The sequence below is a fragment of the Falco rusticolus genome, chromosome 1 (assembly GCF_015220075.1).
Source record: "Falco rusticolus isolate bFalRus1 chromosome 1, bFalRus1.pri, whole genome shotgun sequence".
Taxonomy (NCBI): Eukaryota; Metazoa; Chordata; class Aves; order Falconiformes; family Falconidae; genus Falco; species Falco rusticolus.
In genome coordinates this window covers 82,571,146-82,578,026 of record NC_051187.1, presented here as the reverse complement: position 1 = coordinate 82,578,026, position 6,881 = coordinate 82,571,146, and positions in this window count along the sequence as shown.

Here is a 6,881-nt window from a genome sequence, read left to right as displayed (position 1 = left end):
GAATTTGGGACCTGTGATAAAGCCATTGTGTTCCACATCAGAATTTCTCTTTGTAACTATCCTTTCTGTGTAGCAGCTATCATAGGTTTGTGTCTGGCCTCTTCTGATGCTGAATTTTTTCATGGTTTCTGTGCAGGGAACACAGCTTCAGCTTTGTCCTCCCCTGAATTTAGAGTGGTTGTCAAGTATTTGTGTTATCTCTTATGCTTTAGTCTTTTGGGTGAGATAAGTAGAAATTCTCTGTCAGGACTAAACAATTCTGAAAGTGTTTTGAAATTTTAGATAATTTGTGAAGCTTTTTTCTTCTTACGATATGTTCAGTTTTGTATGGCCACTAAGGGAATAGCAAAAAAGATAACAGCATACTTATTTTGGCTACATCTGATTTGTTCAAATAAATGGGAACTTTTGAGTTGCCAAGTGGGAATTTGTGGTGCTGTTTCTCAAGTGTTCATAAGAGTTCTGCAACCAGCCGATTTATCTTCAGCTGGAGACAAACTGATGTCACCTTGGAAAAGCACCCTGGGTAAGATTACGGTTTGTTACACCACCACGGACATGTGCCAGAGTTGCACAAGGAGATACAGAGCTGCTTGACTGCAGAGTGAGGAATTGCTGAAAAGGGTGGTGGCAGTCTGTGACCAGTTGACATCGAAACTAGATATTGAGCTTGCAGCGTTGTCAGTTGAGATGCTGATTGATGAGGAACTGAGGGGCAGTACAGCCTCTTCAGCAGATGGCTGTGTGCTGATAGCTCCAGCTCTTGTGCTGCAGTTGGAACTCCAGCAGGAGACAGGAGGGGATCAGAGGAGGCAGCTGTATCGGGTGAGTGTGATCACTTTGCCTGTTGCCAAGGGCATGTGAAGGAAGAGCTCGTAGAATCAGAATTATTTAGGCTGGAAAAGACCTTCAAGGTCATAGAGTCCAACTGTTAAACCTAGCACTGCCAAGCCCACCACTACGCCATGTTCCTAAGCACTACGTCTACACGGCTTTTAAATACCCGCAGGGATGGTGACTCCACCACCTCCCCGGGCAGCCTGTCCCGGTGCTTGACAACCCTTTCGGTAAAGAGATTTTTTTCCTATTATCTAATAACCTTTTCTGGTGCAACTTGAGGCTGTTTCCTCTTGTGCTATTGTTTGTTACCTGGGAGAAGAGACTGACCCCACCTTGCTACAACCTCCTTTCAGGTAGTTGTACAGAGTGATAAGGTCCCCTCTCGGCCTCCTTTTCTCCAGGCTGTGCACCTCTGTCAAGGCTAGCACGTGTGCGATGTTGTGACTGCCTTCCTCCAGCCTGCCAGCAGCTAGGCTTTGTACAAGTACTCGGTTTTACCTGCACCTGGATCTTTCCCTCTGAATTTTCTGTTGCCTGGGGGGGCTCTTGTCTTTTCTAATTTCAAACGTGCTAAGGTGATGGTATTTCACATAACTCTTTTATTATTAAATAAAGCCAGGATATACATGCTGACAAGTGGACATTTGTTGCTGTCATCTAAAATGAAGGCTCTTTGTTTCCCAGGAAAGAACAACCTTGCCTGTGCTTTAAAAACAAAAAGGCCAGCAAAATCCTGCCTGTTGGGGTTGAGATAATTAGCAACTCTAGCAAAACTGGAATATATAATGATATTTAAAAATGCCACTGATGAAAAGCTAGGCACTGTTGAAGAAACCATTGCCTGAAGTGACATATGACCAGATCCAAAGATGAAGGGGTGTGAGAGGGACAGCTGAGCCCTACTATGAAATGAACCCCCTTTGTTCTGCAGTCACCTAACTGGAAACTTTTACCCTCTTGCAGTACCGCAGGTCTTGACCTGAAAGTTCCCGAAGCTCTAGGAGTTACGTTTGTAGACAAATGTAGGTACATCCTGGCTGCAACAGGTTTGAGCGGTTCTGCATCAGCCTTGCCCTGTGTCTCACGAGGTGTTGGAAGGTAGGTGACCCACTCATTGAGTCATTGAGGGGCTTGGTCACGCCACACCTAAAACTCTCAGTGTCTAACTGCCTTTGAGGCACACAAAAAAATGCTTTTCTTACTACAAGCAGTCTCCTGCATCTTCTGTCTCTGTGGCTGGTTTATCTTCCCTTAAAGTGACCCTGTGAGCAGGAGCTGAAGCACCCACTCGTGTGCCAACACCACTGGTGGTGTGAATCACAAACCCGAGTGTCTGCATTTCAGCAGGCCCCCAGCCAAAGGGGGTGTGCGTTGCAAGGTGAGCGCTCTCTTTGACCAAAACATCCCATCCTTTATACAGAGGTAATCCTCCCCACCGTTGCTGGGAAGGAGCTGCAGTGGCTCAGCTCTGTGCTGGTCCGTGTATCGCTAGCGACGGACCTGTATGTTGCTGTGAGGGAATCTCTGCTCAAGGTTCTGCCTTTATTCCTTGTTCCTCTCTGTATAAAGCTTATTACACTTGTATGCTGAAAGCAACAAGATGCTTTTAATTAAAAGTATTCCAGGTTGCCTTCCTTGAGGCATGACGAGGGATCTGTTGGGGGGGACCTGGATCACAAGCTGGAGTTCTAACTTTATCGCTTGTGACTGACTCTCACAAGGTCGTGACACCATCAGTGGCAGCTCTGATGATCGAGGTAGGAGGCAGACATTAAATCGACTGTACTATGAGAATTTCTGTAGTTTATACTGATACACAAGGCCAGGAATTACCAGGGCTGGGTTTTCAGCTGGGGGACTGTAGAGGTAGGGCCTGTAGATTTTGTTAATCTTTTCAGCTACCTGCCTGTTCCAGCTGATTGACCCTTTTCTTCTTGCCCAAGCACTTGTGCATCACCTCTTTGTGGTTTAACAAAAGATTCCCTGTGATTAAATCTTGATTGACATTCTCATACCTGTTAATACTTGCTATTTTCAACCTGTGAACTGGAATTAAAGCTGTTCATGCTTGGAGGGTTGAGCAGGGCTGAATGTCATCAGTGGTTTACCTCCCTTTGGAGTCATCTGCCTGGTCATTTGTTTTCACAGCCTGTCTCTTCTGTGCTTGGGCCAAAACTGACTTGTTTCTGAGCTCCTACATATGCCTTTGAGGAGGACAAAGCCGCCTTGTTTGGTGCAGCTACTCCTACTCCCTCCTCGTGGGCAGCGAGGAGCCCTGGCCTTTGGAAGGGGGTGCTTCCAACTACACCCAGCGGCTTTGGCGGTAGTCAGGTGCTGGAGCTGCTCGTTGGAAGGGGCTGCCAAGGGTCAACAGGAACACAATAGGCAAGTCACAGGAAACCAAACTTTACCCCCCCATCTTTCTGACAAAGGAAAACTAGAAATACAAGCAGGCGCTGCCATGCTAAGCATTGCATGCTTCCTTCTCAGCGATCTTTGCTTTCCTGCTGTAGCTAGAATAATTATACTGTAGCTTAAAGAAGTCTTGAGTCCCAGCTTGGGCCTTTAGTATGTACGCCAGTCCTGAGAGGGAAACAGAAACACGGTTCCTTGCAAATTTCTCCCTTTCTCCAGCCTGTTTCTACCTAATCTCAGCGGGGAAGGGGGGACAAAAAAAAAAAAAAAAGAGAAAAAAGCACATTTTGCACAAGCTAGAGTTACTTCCCTACCATCTCAGGCTGAGTTAAGGATGAGAGGCTGTGAGGACCTGGTGAAGCTGATAGAGAAGGTGCAAGGGACTTTTTTTCCTCTGAGAGAGCTGTATTGTTGCTCTTTTTTTTTTTTTTTTTCCTTGCATCCCTTTTGGTTCTGCCCCCTTTATTTTGGGCTGTTGATATGTTTTGGTGGTTTTTTTTTTTAACGCTGTTTTACTCTTTTTCTCTGCCACCTTGAGCACCTCTGTGTGCTGTACTGGGCTGTGGTCTCTCTCTGGCCTCTACTCGAGGGAATGGTTTATGCCCAAGGGATGCCACGGCATTTGCTGTGGCGTTGGTTAAGAGGCTGCAGCTGAGAAACCTGAAAAAAGGACTTGGGGAAACAAGGGATATGGTGGGGAGGTGGTTTGGGACAAGCAGTCCTAGAGGGGAATGAAACCAGGACCTTGGTGATGGGCTGGAGAAGGCAGGAATATATATGCATCTCATTTGCATGTCCAAGTGCAGCCTTTAGGAATGCCTCTGTAGCAGCACAGCAGCTTCCAGGACCCCCCTCTGTAGCACTGTGTGTAAGGTCAATGGCCACACCCTTTTGCCCAACTTCTCCGCTGAGGAGAGCGGATGCTCATGAGAACCATCTGGTGTGATTTTTTCAGGGCTTGGCATTGCTGTACCTGCAGGAAAAGATCAGGATGTGGGTCCAGGGCAGTTTTATGACCCCTCTGTGCTGTTCTGTCCAGGAAAGAAGTTTGAAGGTTACCATAGTTGTTCATATGCTTTTTTAATGCAAAATCTTCAAAAAAAAAAAAAAAAAAAAAAAAAAAGAGTTGGTTTGTTCTAGCAGTTGACTATCAAGATTACTGTGAGCATTTTCAGTTTTAGGGCTGGGTGGAGAGATCTGGGGTTATTTTTAAGCAAGTCCTTTCTTATTTATAGAGGCAGTTGATCGGGACAGATCATGGCTTAGCTAAAAATCCCAAGGGGTTTTCTTCTGCATGGTCACGAGGGTCTGAAGCCTGTTACTACTTCTGTTTTTATCGGGCTTGATTTTTAAGCCTACTTCCCCCCTAAATGGGCTGTTCCTCATGTCACCAGCCAGCACTTCATGCCGACTTGTCCCCGGGTCTGACGACTGCTCAGAAGTGGATGGATCAATGTTTGCAGCTCTGTTTGTAGCTCTGCAGCTTGGGGAGACCTGGGGCTGTCTTGGGCTGGAACCTCCTACTGCAAAGGGACAGCCCCAGCTATCGCTTGGAACAGTTTCTGCTCAGGCTGCCTTAGAAATCACAATGATTTTAAATACCTGGGTACCAAAAGAGATGTCCCCGTGCCAAACCGCTGACCTGGAGGTTCACGGGTAAGAGATACTGAAATTTACGCTGTGGTAGAAAAACAAACGTGGTGAAGCAGTCCACGGAAACAGCGGCAAGGGGGGCTCGCTGGGGTCGGTGAGTGCAGCGGGGGTTTTCTTGCCGCGGAGCCTCGGGGAGGCGTTTCGCAGCCGTAGGACTGGAAACGAGAAGCGGGCGCGTAGCCCCATCTAGTGCTTTGGCACGAATCGTGCTGCTTAGCAGGGGTGTGCACAGGCTGTGGCTGAGGTTCTGCAGCTGCAGTGCACGGTGTCGAAGGACCAAACCAGGAAAAAAATCTTTGACCACTAATGTGACATTATGCGAGCCGAGTGCTGGAAGGTAAGCCTGCGCTGAAGGCCATGGGAATGGACTGCTGAACGCACAAGTGGAGCTCAAGATAAGGTCTTTTATCCCGTGGCTGTGTATTAAATACAGTCAGCTGTCGGCACAACCACAGTGCAGCAAAGGATGCAACCCAAGGTGGCAAATACCAACCTACACCCAGGCCTGGCACTCTCCAGGAGGAACCAAGTGTTTCTTTTAATCAGATAATGTTTTCCTGGATTGTAAATTCAGTCTCTTTCATCTATGTAGGTGTGAACATAGCAAACCCTGTATTTAATAATATTCCTAAATTCCCTTTCCTCAAAGTCAAAAATCTCCATCAATGGTCTGAGAGCTGGACCAAGGTGGGGGTATCACAGAGCTGCTAAAGGACCTGGGTGTCTGGCTCTGCACCTGTGTGTCCCTTGCCTGGGACAAATCAGCCTAAATCAGGCATCCAGAGAAGAGCCAGGAATGCAGGGCAGGTGCAAGATGTGTTGTAGAGCTCTTAGGAGAGACATAAAGTGACAGCCAAGGGATGGGATAACAGGGCTTTCTCCCTGTCTTGTAGTGGGTTTGTGTGTCATGTTTGGCAGCTCATCCGACAACAAGCCTGTTTCTCTGCAGAAATGTTTCTGTGGGTGGCAGCTGTCGGTGTGGAGCATGTTCTCAGAGCAAGTGAGGTGCAGACCGAGGGCATGGCTGTAGCAAAGCCATCTGAAGAAGTGGAACGTGCTACATGGGCTGGAGGGAGGAGAGCTGATGTCCCCGTTCTACTCACTGTGCCCCTACTCTGTACCCTCACAGGCACAAGTGTGTGCCCTTTGAGCAGAGGAACGTGCTCACCTTCAGTGCTGGTGGCACTTGGGTCACTAGAATATAGCACTGGTCTTGGATCTACTGCCCGCACCTGGAGAAAAATAATTGTGAATCCTCACACTCTGCATAGAGGTGTTTAGGTTTGTCCCTTCTTTCTTTGTTTTTCTTCCTCGGGTGATTTAGGTTGTTTGTTATTTTTTACACCACCACCCCACTCCACCCCAGTGTTTAAGAGCATTTGAGCAAAGGGAATTTCTCCCACTTCCTCAGCCCAGTCCAGGTTCCTGGGGCCTGGAAGGGGCAGGCTGGGATGTGTTTGCAGGTTGCACGAACAGGGAAGGTCACTTCTCAGCTGTGACACTGCTGCTCTGCACACCAGCTGTACAGAAGGAAGAACTTGCTTTGTGTTTGAGGTTGAAGACGGAAGTGTAGAGCTTGCCTGCCAAGGCAGAAGCTCATCAGACTTCTTCAGAACAGTTCAAAGAAACCCTAATGCCTTTACTGTAAACGCTGAATCTCTGAGGACCCAACACAGCACTTTAGAGACAACATTCAAGGTGTCTGCTGCCTCCTGCCCTGAGCCTGTTTTGTGCAGCTTCTGAAGAACCATCTTGTGGTCTTGAGCAGGCAGATCTGGTGGATCTTCTCTGCATGTGGAGGAGTCTCCTTGCTTCCTCCCATAAGCTTGTGCCTCTCGCCTACTCTGGGAGCTGTGGCATGAGGCATGGTCACAGAGCAGCAGAGATGCTGTGGCACTGAGCTGCCTCTGTACCACCCTGCAGGGCCTTTCTGGGAGCCAGATGCCCCAGGTGCAGCCCAGCATGGGGCCCTT